Consider the following 13,930-nt stretch of genomic DNA (forward strand, 5'->3'; position numbering starts at 1 on the left):
TAATCCCTTTGCCCTTTTTCACCATCCACTCAACCACCCTCCCATCTAGTAGCCATCAAAATATTCTCTGTATCTATGAGTTATTTTTATTTTTTTGTTGTCATTGTTTATTTTATTTTTTAGATTCCATGTGTACATAAATCATGCAATATTTATCTCTCTAGCTGACTTATTTTGTTCAGCGTAATACCCTCTAGATCCATCAAGGCAATATCATTTTCCATCCCCCTCTTAGATTGTGTCTTTTAATCTGAAGGGAGCCTCTCTTAGGCAGCATATGTAGGGGTCTTTCTTATTCATTCAGCTACTCTATCTTTTGGTTGGAGCACTTAATTCATTTCCATTCGAGGTACTTATTGATAGAAATGTAGTTATTACCATTCTTTATTCCTGTTTTTGATACATGTTTTTTCTTCTTAAAGAAGTCACTCCAACATTTCCTGTAATACTGGCTTGATGTTGATGAATTCCTTTAGTTTATTTTTTTGTCTGAAAAGCTCTTTATCTGTCCTTTCACTCTAAATGATAGCTTTGCTGGATAAAATATTTTTGGTTGTAAATCCTGGGTCTTCATCACGTGGAATATTTTGTGCTAAACTCTTCTGTCCTGAATAGTTTCTTTTGAGGAATCCACTGCTAGTCTTATAAATGCTTCCTTGTAGGTAACTAATTGGTTTTCTCTTGCTGCTTTTAAGATTCTCTCCTTTGTATCTAACCCTTGGCATTTTAATTATGATGTGTCTTGATGTGGCCTCATTGAGTTCATTTTTGGGGGACTCTCTGAGCTCCCTGGGGTTGTATGTCTATTTCCTTCAAGAGATTAGGAAAGTTTTCCATCATTATATCTTCAAATAGCTCATGAACTTCTTATTTTCCTTAAGGTACCCCTATGACACAGATATTTATACATTTAATTGTGTCCCATAGGTTTCTTAAACTATTATTATAGTCTTGGCTTCTTTTTTCGTGTTGGTCTCATTGAATGTCCTTGGTTTCCCCATCCTCTATATTGGTGGTTCTATCCTCTTCTTTATCTATTCTGTTGATTCCCTCTAATATCCTCTTCATCTCAGATAATGTATTCTTCATTTCTGACTGGTTCTCTTTTATAATTTCCATTTCCATTTTTATGGTTTTAACCTCTTCGTTAAAGTTCTCACTGAGTTCATCTACTCTTCCCCTAAGTTCATTGAGCATCTTAATAATCAGTGTTTTGAACTCTGAATCTGTTAGATTGCTTGATTCTATTATTCCTGGATCTCTGTTATGTTCTCTCAGATGGTTTCTGCTTCTTTGTCTTCCCATTCGGCTGCCTTTCTGTGTCTGTTTCTAAGTACTAAGCAAAGCTCCTAAGCCTCCCAGTCTTATTAGCGTGGCTTTGTGTAGTAGGTGTCCAGCAGCACAGTCCTGAGAGAGGTTCAGCTACAAGCCAAATTTAGCCCCAGCCTGTGCCTCTCCAGGGCCACCTGTTAAGATTCGGCAAGCAATCAACAGATACTGTACTTATAATTGCCTCAAGAAGCCATGCCAGAAACTGAGGTCAGCTGCCACTAATGTGGGCCTTGGTGCTGCTTAGCAAGTGGCACAGGACTTGCCAAGGACACAATCATATGTAGCTTGGGCAGTGCTGCGATTTGAGGGTGGCGAAGTTTCCTGTAGTCTTCTAGGTGGAGCAACCTCTGTCATCTTGCCTCCATACACTGTAAATAGTGCTGCAATGCATATACGGATTCACATGTCCTTTTGAATTTGAAGTAGTGTTTTGGATTTTTTGGATAAAAACCCAGAATTGGGATTATTGAGTTATTCTTTGTCTCTTGTTATAGCCTGTATTCTAAAATCTATTTTATCTGGTATAAGTATTGCTACCATAGCAGTTTGTTTTGTTTTTATTTTCATGAAATATCTTTTTTTCCCCCATCTCTTTCCTTTCAGGCTGTGTGTGTCTTTCAATCTGAAATGAATCTCTTGAAGGCAACATATGTAAGGTCTTGTATCCTTACCCATTCAACCACCCTATTTTTTGCTTGGAGGATTTAATCCATTTACATCTAATGTAATTGTTGATAGATCTGTAGTTATTGCCATTTTATTATTTGTATTTTTTATCTTACCTTTTTCTTCTTAAAAAAGTCTCTCTATCCTTTCCTATAATACTGGATTGGTGTTGATGAACTCCTTTAGGTTTTTCTTGTCTGGGAAGCTTTTTATCTGTCCTTAGATTCTAAATGATGGCTTTGCTGGGTAGAATAATCTTGGTTGTAGGTCTCTGCTTTTCATCACTTTGAGTGTTTCATGCCAACATCTTCTGGTTGCAAATCTTGACAAATCAGCTGACAGTCTTATGAAAGACCCCAGTAGGTAACTAATTACTTTTCTCTTGCTGCTTTTAAGATTCTTTGTTTTTAACCTTTGGCATTTTAATGATGTTGTGTCTTGGTGTGGGCCTCTTTGGGTTCCTCTTGTTTGGGACTCTATGCTTCCTTGATTCATGTGTCTATTTCCTTCACCAAATTAGGAGAGTTTTCCATCACTATTTCTTGAAATAAATGTTCAGTTTTTTGCTCTCTCTTTTCTCCTGGTATTTGCATGATGCAAATGTTGTTATGCTTGGTATTGTTTTAGAGGTTCTTTAAACTATCCCCATGTTTTGAATTATTTTTGCTATTGTTGTTCTCATTGGGTGTTTTTCAATACCTTATCTTCTAAACTGCTGATTCTATCTTCTGTTTCATTTAACTGTTAATTCCTCCTAAGTTACTCCTCATTTCCATTATTTTATTCTTCATTTATGACTGGTTTTTATGTTTTCTGTCTCTATTTTTATGTTTTCTAGCTCTTTGCTAAAGTTCTCACTGAGTTCCTCTACTCTTCCCCTAAGTTCATTGAGCACCCTTATAACCAGTGTTTTGAACTCTACGTCTGCTATGTTTCTTGTCTCCATTTTGTTGAGTTCTTTTTCTGGAGCTTTGTTGTGTTATTTGATTTAAGACTTATTTCTTTGTATCCCTTTTTTTTTCTGCCTCCCTGATTTTGTTTCTACATGTTAAGTAGGGCTGCTATGTCTTCCTATCTTAGTATAATGGCCTTATGTATTAGGTGTCCTGTGGGGCCCAGTGGTGCAGTCCTTCTGGTCACCTGAGCCGGATGCTCCAGTATATCTCTTGTGTTGGTTGTGTGTACTCTTCTGTTGTCACTGAGCCTTTATTGCTGTTTACTCATTACTGGGAAGTATTGACCCTTAAGCTGATTGGTTGTGAAGACTAGCTGTGACTACAGTGGCAGAGCTGTTGTGCAGGGACCGACCCTACAGAGCAGGATGCACATTAGCAAGACACTGGTGCCTGCCCAGGCAGCCCTTTGGATGTGTTGTTCTTGGATACAGCCCCGAATGGTGATCCTCTTGGATTGAAGCTGGCCACCGGGTAGGCTGGCCCCGGAGCCTCCTGGAAGGGGCCTTACCAGAGGCCAAGTTCAGTTGCAGACTGTGCCCTATCCAAGGCCACCTGGAAAAAATCACCAAGAAACTCACAGATGGTCATCACCTGCACTGGGCTTGAAGGTGTTTTGAAAGGTTAAGTTGTGAATAGAGGAGAGTTGCCACTAGTGCTGGGCTTGGGGCTGCTCAGCAAGAGGTACAGGGCACACTGAGGCCAGACGTTGCTTGTTTGGGTTTTGTGAACCTTTGAGAGTTGTCAAGAAAGTCTGCAGCATGAGCCAAGATAGGCCATTTGTATGGAAAATCCATTGGAAATGGCTTGGTTGGCCCAAAAGTTGGGTGAGGGAATTATCATGGAAGGGCAATCAGTATTGTCCTGGTTTATAAAGACTTAGATATGGTGACCGCCAGTGTCTGCATGCTGTGTGGGGGGAGGGCTCAACACTTTTGTATGGGAGAATGCTGCCCCTCCAGCCCTTGCCCTGAAGCTAGACAACTTAGTTTCTCCCCAAATGCCCATGGCATCTTTTGAGGTGCTGCCTCAGAGCTGGAGTTCTGAGTGAGTGAGTTCATCAGTGGGCCCTTTAAGGTAAATGTTTGGGACTCCATGACCCTCCATCTTACAGCCTCAATCCCTTCTTGTTTTCACAAGCAGAAGTTGTGGGGACTTCTCTTCCTGGCACTGGAACCCTGGCTGGGGATCCCTCTGAAGGGCTGAGACTCCTTGCTATTTCAGAGGACCTCTATAGCCAAGATATCCCTCCCAATTTTAAACTGCCACATCCAGGCATGGGGCTACCCAATTCCAAATCTCCACCCCTCCTACCCTCCTATCAACCTCAAGATGGCCTCTTCTGTGTGTCCCCAGTTGCAGGACTTCTGTTAAGCTAGACTTCAGATAACTCCCAGTTATGGTTGTTCTGTAGTCAGTTGTAATTTTGATGTGGTTGTGAGAGGAGGCCAATACAGTGTTTACCTACTCTGCCATTTTGACTGAAAACCCCAAAATCACTTTTATCTTTGATAATTTTCCCTTGTATCACCTCCACTCACCATCATCCCATCTACTAATCTGGGTGTAAATGGTAATTATAGATTTTTTATATCATAGTTCATAATTTCTACTCTGGTAACACTTACAATTCTATGTTTGTAATTGTATTAATTTATTAATTTTTTCTTTGACATAATTAGGTATTATATTTTGTTAACCATGGTTATCTCCAGGTTACTGATAATTATAAATGATCAATCACTCTTTGTTGATATAAATCACACAGTGTCTCTCAGTATTTAGAATTCCAAATGATGTTTAGCCACACCATTAAATGGGAATTACATTTACCAAGATCACTATTAATTTTTCCATTGTCACCACAGTTTTTGGTTATCATATTACTTGATCAATAAAATTGAAATGATTGACCCTTGATGCTCTTTTTTCCCATTATAGTTGGAATTCTATATTATTTTATATTAGTTTCAGGTGTACAGCATAACGGTGATTCTCAATGCCCTTTAAAATGATTTATCTAGGCTTATGGGACTACATACTATCTGGTTTTCTTATTATCTATTTTATCTCTTCTCATCAGTGCCATAGCTGGGCCCTTATTAACACCCTGATAGCTAAACTTTCGAACACTCCAGAGATCTATTCTTGGATATTTTCTCATTCACTATCTATGCCAAATTCTTTTATTTATTTTAGTTTTATAAAAAACATACCATCTATTTGATAATAACTCTCAAAAATTGATAAAATTCTTCATCTATATAATATGACTCTCAAATGTATTCATCTAGTCTAGGTAATCTTATAGAAATCCAAACTGTAATATCCAATAACTTACTCAAAATTTAGAGTTAGGGTATCTCAAAACTACTATGTCTCAAACTGAGTTCAGGATCTTTTCCACAAACCTGAATGAGGTACATTAAATGCAAATCTCAATTTCCCAATTGCTCAGGCTAAAAACTGTGTAGTCAACTATGGCTTTTCTCTTCCTCTATTACCTGACACAAAATTCACCAGAAAATCTGTTGGCACTGTTTTATAACATATCCATAATGACTACCTGTCATTGTTATTCTACTTCATCATAATCTCATTTGTATTATTAAAAAGTCTCCTAAATCATGATGCTTGTTTTTCTATTGCTGCTTCCCTCATAATCAGACTCACAAATTTGATAAGAGCATCCAAACAATAGATGCAAACATCATATATATGTGTATATATATATATATTTTTTTATTTGTTTGTTTGTTCGTTTGTTTCTCATAGTTCCAAATTTGCCACAACTAGAAAATTGGAAATATGAATTTAAAATAGGAAAAGATTTTTTCGGTACTAAAAAGAGACTTCATTTACTAATAAAAGAGTTTTATTTTGTTCTAGGCACTTAATATATTCATTTAACTTACATTAGGAAGTAGATACCCATTATTCTTATTTTACAAATGAGAAAACTAAGGCTCGCGTAGGTTAAATTGCTTGTCCACAACCACACAGTTAGGAAATGGTGGTTTTCAGTAGGTACCATTGCCCCAAATTTGTTCTATTCTAAGTCGAAGCTCATAACCACAGTTACTCTATTTCATTTTTTTCATCAAATATGTTCTCAAAATGGCCCTTGTTTAAGTGACAGAATTGATTAGCCCATAACCTTGGCATTTAGGCACAGCATGCATACAAGAAAGAGATTGCACATATAATATTCATGTCAGGCAAACATGACTATGTCCTGGTCTCTTTCAATGTTTCTCTCTCTCTCTCTCTCTCTCTCTCTCTCTCTCTCTCTCTCTCTCTCTCTCTCTCTCTCATATATCATCTGTATCATCATCTATCATCTATCAGCGTCTATCATCATCATCTATCGTTATCAATCTATCATCTATGTTATCTATCATCTATCTATCTAACTATCTATCTATCTATCTATCTATCTATCTATCTATCTATCTATCTATCTATCATATAACTATCACCTATCATCTATCTATCGTCTATCATTTATTATCATCTATCATCTATCATCATCTATCTAACATCTCTTATTGTTTATGGGTTGCTTTCTCTTTGTAAAACCAATATCATCTGAATCCCCTTCTCAAAATCATGAGTCTTCTTAGTGGGAGGCATTAAACTTCTATGGAAGACTGATTATTGTTCACCTACTCTGTCGACTCTCAGTCCTCTCCAGCCCTCCTGGATTCCCACAGGTGTGTGCACACATGTTTATCCTCTCCTCAATGTCTGACACAGAATTATGGACTAAGGTGATAGTATGTGTAGCAGTTGTGAAGTACTTATGGGGAATGCTTTTAGAAAATGTCTTCCCTAGACATTAATTATATTTTATTTCTATAATTAACACATACTCCTCTCCCCTCCAAATACTTCTTGATAATAATTATAATAATTTCTCAGTATTATAATAATTATTATAATACTGAAAAACAATCCATCCCTCTGGAATTAAAACTACAAGTCTTATACCAAACTCCCTTAGTAGAGATAGAATTTGTAACCAGAGATCAACTTAATAAGGGTTTTCCCACATTTTAGAAATTATGAGAGACACTTAACTCAGTACATTTAGGAAAGCATTTAACTACATAACTTTTGAAGACAAGTTGAAAATTTTTTGATAAAAAATATTTTTAAATGTGCATTTTAGTCACTTTTGAGTATATAATTTAATGGCATTAATGACATTCACACTGCTATGCAACCATCACCACTATCTATTTTCAGAACTTCATGACTCCAGATAGAAACTCTGCACCTGTTATGTAATAATTCCCCATTCTCCAGCCCCAGTACATGGTAAATTCTAATCTAATTTCCTATGAACTTACCTATTCCAGGTATTTTTTAAAATATATTTTAAAGATATTTTTAAAGGTGGAATCATACAAATTTTACCCTTTTGTGTCTAACTTATTTCACATAGCATAAGGCTTGTATGGTTCACCCATGTTGTAGCATGTATCAAGCTTTTCTTTTTAAGACTGACTAGTGTTCCATTGTATATTTATTTCACACTTTATTTATTCACTTACCTAATGGTGATGGACAATTGAGTTACGTCCACTTTTCATCTACTGTGAATGATACTGTTATGAATATGTGTGCACAATATCTCTTCAGAACCCTGATTTAAATTTTTGGAGTTAATTCTATTTTTGGCATTACTATTTTAAATATTTTGAAGAAAAATATTGTTTTAATAGTGGAAAATCTATTTTACATTTCCTTTAGTAGTGCACAAATGTTCCAATTTCTGCACATTATCTGCAACACTGGTTATTTTCTGCTCTTTTTATAGTAACCATAACAATGGTTGTTAAGTTGTGTCTCATTCTGGTTTAAATATATTTCTCAAATGATTAGTGATATGAAGCATCATTGGCTATTGTATATAGTCTTTGAAACTAATGTATATATACTTTGCCTATTTTTGAATCAGGTTGTTTGCCTTCTATTCTTGCTGAGTTTTAGGAGTTTTCTGTATATTCTAGATGTAAATTCCATATTAGATATGTAGTTTGCAAATATTTCTGTTTTGTGAAATTTCTTCCCACTCTTGATGTACAAAAGTTTTTGACTTTGACAAAGTCCAATTTATCTATTTTTGTTGTTGTTCCCTATGCCTTTGGTGTTATATGCCAAAAATCATGACCACATCCAATGTCATGAAGCTTTTTTCCTGTTTTCTTCCATAAGTTGTACAATATTAGCTCTTATATTTAGAACTTTAATTCATTTTGAGTTAATTTTTGTATATAGTATTAGGTAAGAGTCCAAGTTGTTTTTTGCATGTAGATATTCAGTTTTCTTAACACTATTTTTTAAAAAGACTGTTCTGCAACGAAAGATTTGGGCACCATTGTTCAAAATAATTAGCCTATATGCAAGGATTTATTTTTGGGCTCTCTATTCCATTCATCTGCCTATATGTTTGTCTTTAGCCAGCATCAGACTGTTTTGATTACTTTAGTTTGGTAGTAAGTTTTAAAACAAGAAAGTGTAAGTCCTCCAACTTTGTTAATATTTTTCAAAATTGTTGTGGCTACTTGGGGTCCTCCAAGATTTTATATGATTTTTTTGGATAAATTTACTGTAAACTTGTCATTTAGGGAGAATGAAAGAAAATTTTGGCCACTGGTTATTGAACCCTGAACCTCTGTGAGTGAAGTCATTCCACAGTGCAGTTATTAGTATGTTTGCTCTATGTGTGTAAAGCAAACATACTAATAACTGCACTGTGGAATGACTTCACTCACTATTAGGGAAATACAAATCAAACCCACTATGATGTACCATCTCACACATGTTAGAATAACTATTATCAACAGGACAAGTAGTAACAAATGTTGGAGAGGTTGTAAAGAAAAAGGAACCCCCATGCACTGTTGGTGGGAATGTAAATTGGTACAGCCACTATAGAAAACAGTGTGAAAATTCCTCAGAAAATTAAGAATAGAATTACCATATGGCCCAGTAATCACCCTTCTGGGTATCTAGAAACTAGAAACCCAAAAAATTTGAAAAAAAATATTTATCCATAGAGATATATGAACCCTGATGGTATTCATGATGGCCAAGACATGGAAACAACTAAAATGCCCCATGATAGATGATTGGATAAGACAAAGTTGTATATATAGACAATGGAATATTACTCAACCATAAGAAAAAATGAAATCCTGCCATTTGTTACAACATGGATGGATCTTGAGATTATCATGTTAAGTGAAATAAGTCAGAAAAAGTTGAGAACCATATAATTTCAATAATGTGTGAGATATAAAACTGAAAGCAACAAATGTATAAGACAAACAAACAGAGACTCATGGTCATGGACAATAGTTTAGTGGTTACCAGATGAAAGGAAGGTAGGTACATAAGGGTTAAGGAGGTCAAGTATATGGTGATGGAAGGAGATTTGACTTTGGATGGTGAACACACAATGCAATATACAGATGATGTATTATTGAATTGTAGATTTTGAAACCCATATAATTTTATTAACCAATGTCACCCCAATAAATTTGATTTAAAATTTAATTTTTCAATCTTCCAGTCAAGATAGAATAGTAGGTAAATGTTGTGCTTGCCTCCTCTCATGGCCACATCAAAATTACAAAGAAACCACAAAACAACCATCATTGGGAGTTGCCTGAGGTCTGGCTGAACAGAAGTTCTACAACTGGGGACATACAGAAAAGGCTACCTTGAGACTGGTAGGAGGAGTGGAAATACAAAAAAGGCTCATCTCACAACCATAAGTGGCAATTGAGAATTAGAAGGGATATCTCAGCTGCAGAGTTTCCACTGGAGAAGTGAGGGGTCCTGCTTCACACCAGGCTCCCCAGACCAGGGTTCTTGTGTCAGAAAGAGAAGTCCCCACAATCTCTGGCTGTGAAAACCAGTGGGGACTGTGGCTGAGTGAGACAGAAGGCTGCAGGAGGCATAGACAATCCTCTTAAAAGGCCCACTGTGGATGTACTCATGGATAGATTCACTTACTCTGAGCTCCAGTGCTGGAGCAGCTGTTTGGAAAGCACCAGCGATATACAAAGAGGAACTAAATTCTTTGGTTACTGGGTGAGGACTGGAGGGGCAGCTTTATCTCAGGCAGAAGTGATGGCAGAATTCATTGTTCTTTTGTTGAGCCCTCTTCACTCCTTGTGTGAAGACACAAGTGGCTGCCATATCTGAGCTTTGTCAACCTGGCTAATATTGGTCACCCCAAACAGATGATTTCCTGAGACCCCCATTAATCTCCACTTGTGGAACCACCCAAGCTGCTAATAAAATAAAATAAAATAAAATAGAAAAGAGAGAATAAAAAACAATTATTTGCCCATATAAATGGTGGCTTACTTCAGGACTCTCATTTCTGTTCCACAGGTCTGTGTGTGTTTTTCTGCCATTACCATGCCATTTTATAAAAAATTACTTTATTATTAGTTTCAAGTATATAGTACATTAGTTAGACATTTATATAGTTTATTAAATGATCCCCCTGATTGCTCTTTCTCTCCTTTGACTTTCCACCTCACCATTACCTTAATGCTAACTGCATTCCTTATGCCATGCTCCCCAGCCCCATGACCATCTATCAACTACAGATTTATGCCTCTTTAATCCTTCAGCTCTTTCTTCCAGCCCTCCACCCCTCCCCTCTCCCTCCTGGTCATCGCCAGATTGCCCTCTATATTTGTGAGTCTGTTTTTGATTAGGTTGTTCTTTTTGTTCCCTAGATTCTGCACATATGAGGAAAATCATATGGTATTTATCTTCTGTCTGACTTATTTCACTCAGCGTATTAACCTCTAGTTCTATCCATGTTGTTGCAAATGGTAGGATTTTAGTTTTTTAATGGCTGAGTAATATTCCATTGTATATATGAAACACAACTTCTTTATTTAATAGTCTGTTGCTAGGCATTTAGATTGCTTCCATATCTTGGCTATTGTAAACTGTGCTGCCATAAACACAGGGGTGCATAGATCTTTATGAATTGTTATTTTGATTTTCTTTGGATAAATACCCAGAAGTGCAATTGCTGGGTCAAAGGTATATCCATTTTTGTTTTTTTGAGAAACCTCCAGACTGTTTTCCATAGTGGCTGTACCAATTTGCAATCTCACAAACAATGTATGAGAGTTATCTTTTCTTCACATCTTCAGCAACACTCATTGTTCTTTGATTTATTGATGATAGCCATTCTGACAGGTGCGAGGTGATATCTCATTGTGGTTTTAATTTGTATTTCTCTAATGATTAGTGACCTTGAGCATCTTTTCATATGTCTATTGGACATCTGTATTTCCTCTTAGGAGAAAAATCTATACAGGTCCTCTGCTCAATTTTTAATTGGATTTTTTTTGGTTGTCGTTGAATTGTATGAGTTCTTTATATATTTTGGATATTAACTTCTTATCAAATATAGCATAAGCAAATATCTTCTCCCATTCAGTCAGTTGTATTTTTGTTTTGTTGCTGGTTTCCTTTGCTGTGCAAAAACTTTTTAGTTTGATGTAGTCTCATTTGTTTATTTTTTTCTTTTGTTTCTCTTGCCCAAGGAGATATGTCTAAAAATAAATTACTAGTAGCAATATCAGAGAGATTACTGCCTAAGTGTTCTTCTAGAAGTTTTATAGTTTCAGTCTTATATTTAAGTCTTTAATCCATTTTGAGTCTATTTTTGTATATGGTGTCAGAAGGTGGTTCAGTTTCCTTTATTTTTTTTTTTCCGCATATACCTGTCCAGTTTTTTTCAATACCATTTATTGAAGAGACTGTCTCTACCCCATAGTATGGTCCTGCCTCTTTTGTCATATATTAAATTAGCATATAGATATGAATTTATTTGGGGAGTCTCTATTTTGTTGCATTGATCAATGTATCTGTTTTTATGTCAGTACCATGCTGTTTTGATTATTGTCACTTTGTACTATAATTTAAAGTCAGTCAGAGAGATACCTCCAGCCTTGTTCTTTTTTCTTTCTTTCAAAAAAGGCTTTGGTGATTCAAAGTCTTTTTTCCTTCTATACAAATCTGAAGATTTTGTTGTTGTATTATTTTTAAAAAGTGCCAATGGATTGATAGAATGTTTTAGGTAATAAGGTCATTTTAACTTGTTCTTGGATTCTTCCAGAATGTCTTTCCATTTTTTTGTGTCTTCTTCAATTTCTTTAATAGGGTCTTATAAGTTTTCATTATATAGGTCCTTCACATGTTTTGTTATGTTTATTCCTAAGTATTTTATTCCTTTTGTTGCACTATGGATTTTTGAACATTGATTTTGTATCCTGAAACTTTATTGTATTGGCTTATTATTTCTAGTAATGTTCTTTATGAGTCTTTAGGGTTTTCTTTATAAAGAATCATGTTGGGGGAGGGAAAAAATGGCATAGACGATAGAAGTCATCCCTCTGGTGACCAAATCAAAGTTGTGATGGAAACAAGGAGCAACAGAAAGGAAAAATCACCTGAGATCTAGAAGAACAAGCCATATAACTAAGGATAAATCCAAGAAAGCACCCTGCAATGGCAAAAAAGTAGGCCAGGGCTGCGAGGATGCGAGGCTGCTAGGTCTTGAGCAACTGAGTGAAACAGAGGCTGCAGCAGCAGCAGACGCCTATTAAAGGGGCTGTGTCCATGAGCAGAATTTCGCGGTGATGGACCTGTTCACTCTGAGCACCAGTGCAGATTCGGCTGCACACAGGGGGCACCAGGAACTTACAGGAAGACATTGTTGGAGTGAGGGCCCAAGTAAGATTAGCTCTGTACAGAAGTGCCGGCAGTATCCATTGTTCCTTGTTGAGCCCTCTCTGCTCCCAGTGCACCCACACAGCACTACCATAGCTGAGCCATCATCAAACTGGATAACATTGGTCACTCCAATCAGAGGATTCTCTGAAACTCCAGCTCCTCCAACTCAGGGCCCCACCAAAGCCACATCCAGATATAGCCTCAGCAGGTCAAGTGCTCCTTGCTGAGCAGCACCTAGACTCACACTGGAAGCAGCTGGCATCAGTTTCTGGTATGGCCTTTTGAGGCAACTACAAGCACAGCATCTGTGGGTTGCTTGTTGAATCTTAACAGGTGGTCCAGGACAGATAGAGGCTTGGGCTGAATTTGGCCTGCAGCTGAACCCCTCTCAGGATTGTGCCACTGGACACCTACTACACAAATACACACTAATAAGACCGAGATACTTAGGAGCTTTGCATAGTACATAGAAACAGACATGCAAAGGCAGCCAAAATGGGAAGACAAAGAAGTAGAAGCCATATGAGAGAACAGAACAGAGATCCAGAAATAATGGAGTCAAATACTCTAACAGATGCAGAGTTCCAAACACTGGTTATAAAGATGCTCAACGAACTTTTTGGAAGTGTAGATAAATTCAGTGAGAACTTCATAAAAAACATAAAAATGGAAAAGGAAATTATAAAAGGGAACCAGTTTGAAATGAGGAACACATTATCTGAGATCAGAAGGATATTAAATGGAATAAACAAAGGAACAAACAAAGTGAATAAAGAAGAGGATCAAATGCCCTATCTAGAGAATGGGAAAGCCAAGGACATTTATCAGAATGGCAAGAGCTGAGATGCCAAGACTATAAAAATAATTTAAGGAGCATATGGGACACTATTAAAGGTCAAAATATCCATCTAATCGGCACACCAGAATGAAAACAAGATGTTGAACAGCCGTTTGAAGAAATAATGATGGAAAACTTTCCTAATCTGGTGAAAGAAATAGACATACAACTCCAGAAAGCTCAGAGAACCCCATGGATCCAAAGAAATCCACATCAAGACACATCATTATTAAAATGCCAAAGTTTAAATACAAAGAATGAATATTAAAGGCAGCAAGAGAAAAGCAGATAGTTACTTACAAGGGAACACCCATAAGACTGGCAGCTGATTTCTCAAAAGAACTTTGTAGGACAGAAGGGC

Source organism: Pteropus medius, unplaced genomic scaffold, assembly GCF_902729225.1.
Source record: "Pteropus medius unplaced genomic scaffold, Ma_sr-lr_union100, whole genome shotgun sequence".
In the NCBI taxonomy this organism is placed as follows: Eukaryota; Metazoa; Chordata; class Mammalia; order Chiroptera; family Pteropodidae; genus Pteropus; species Pteropus medius.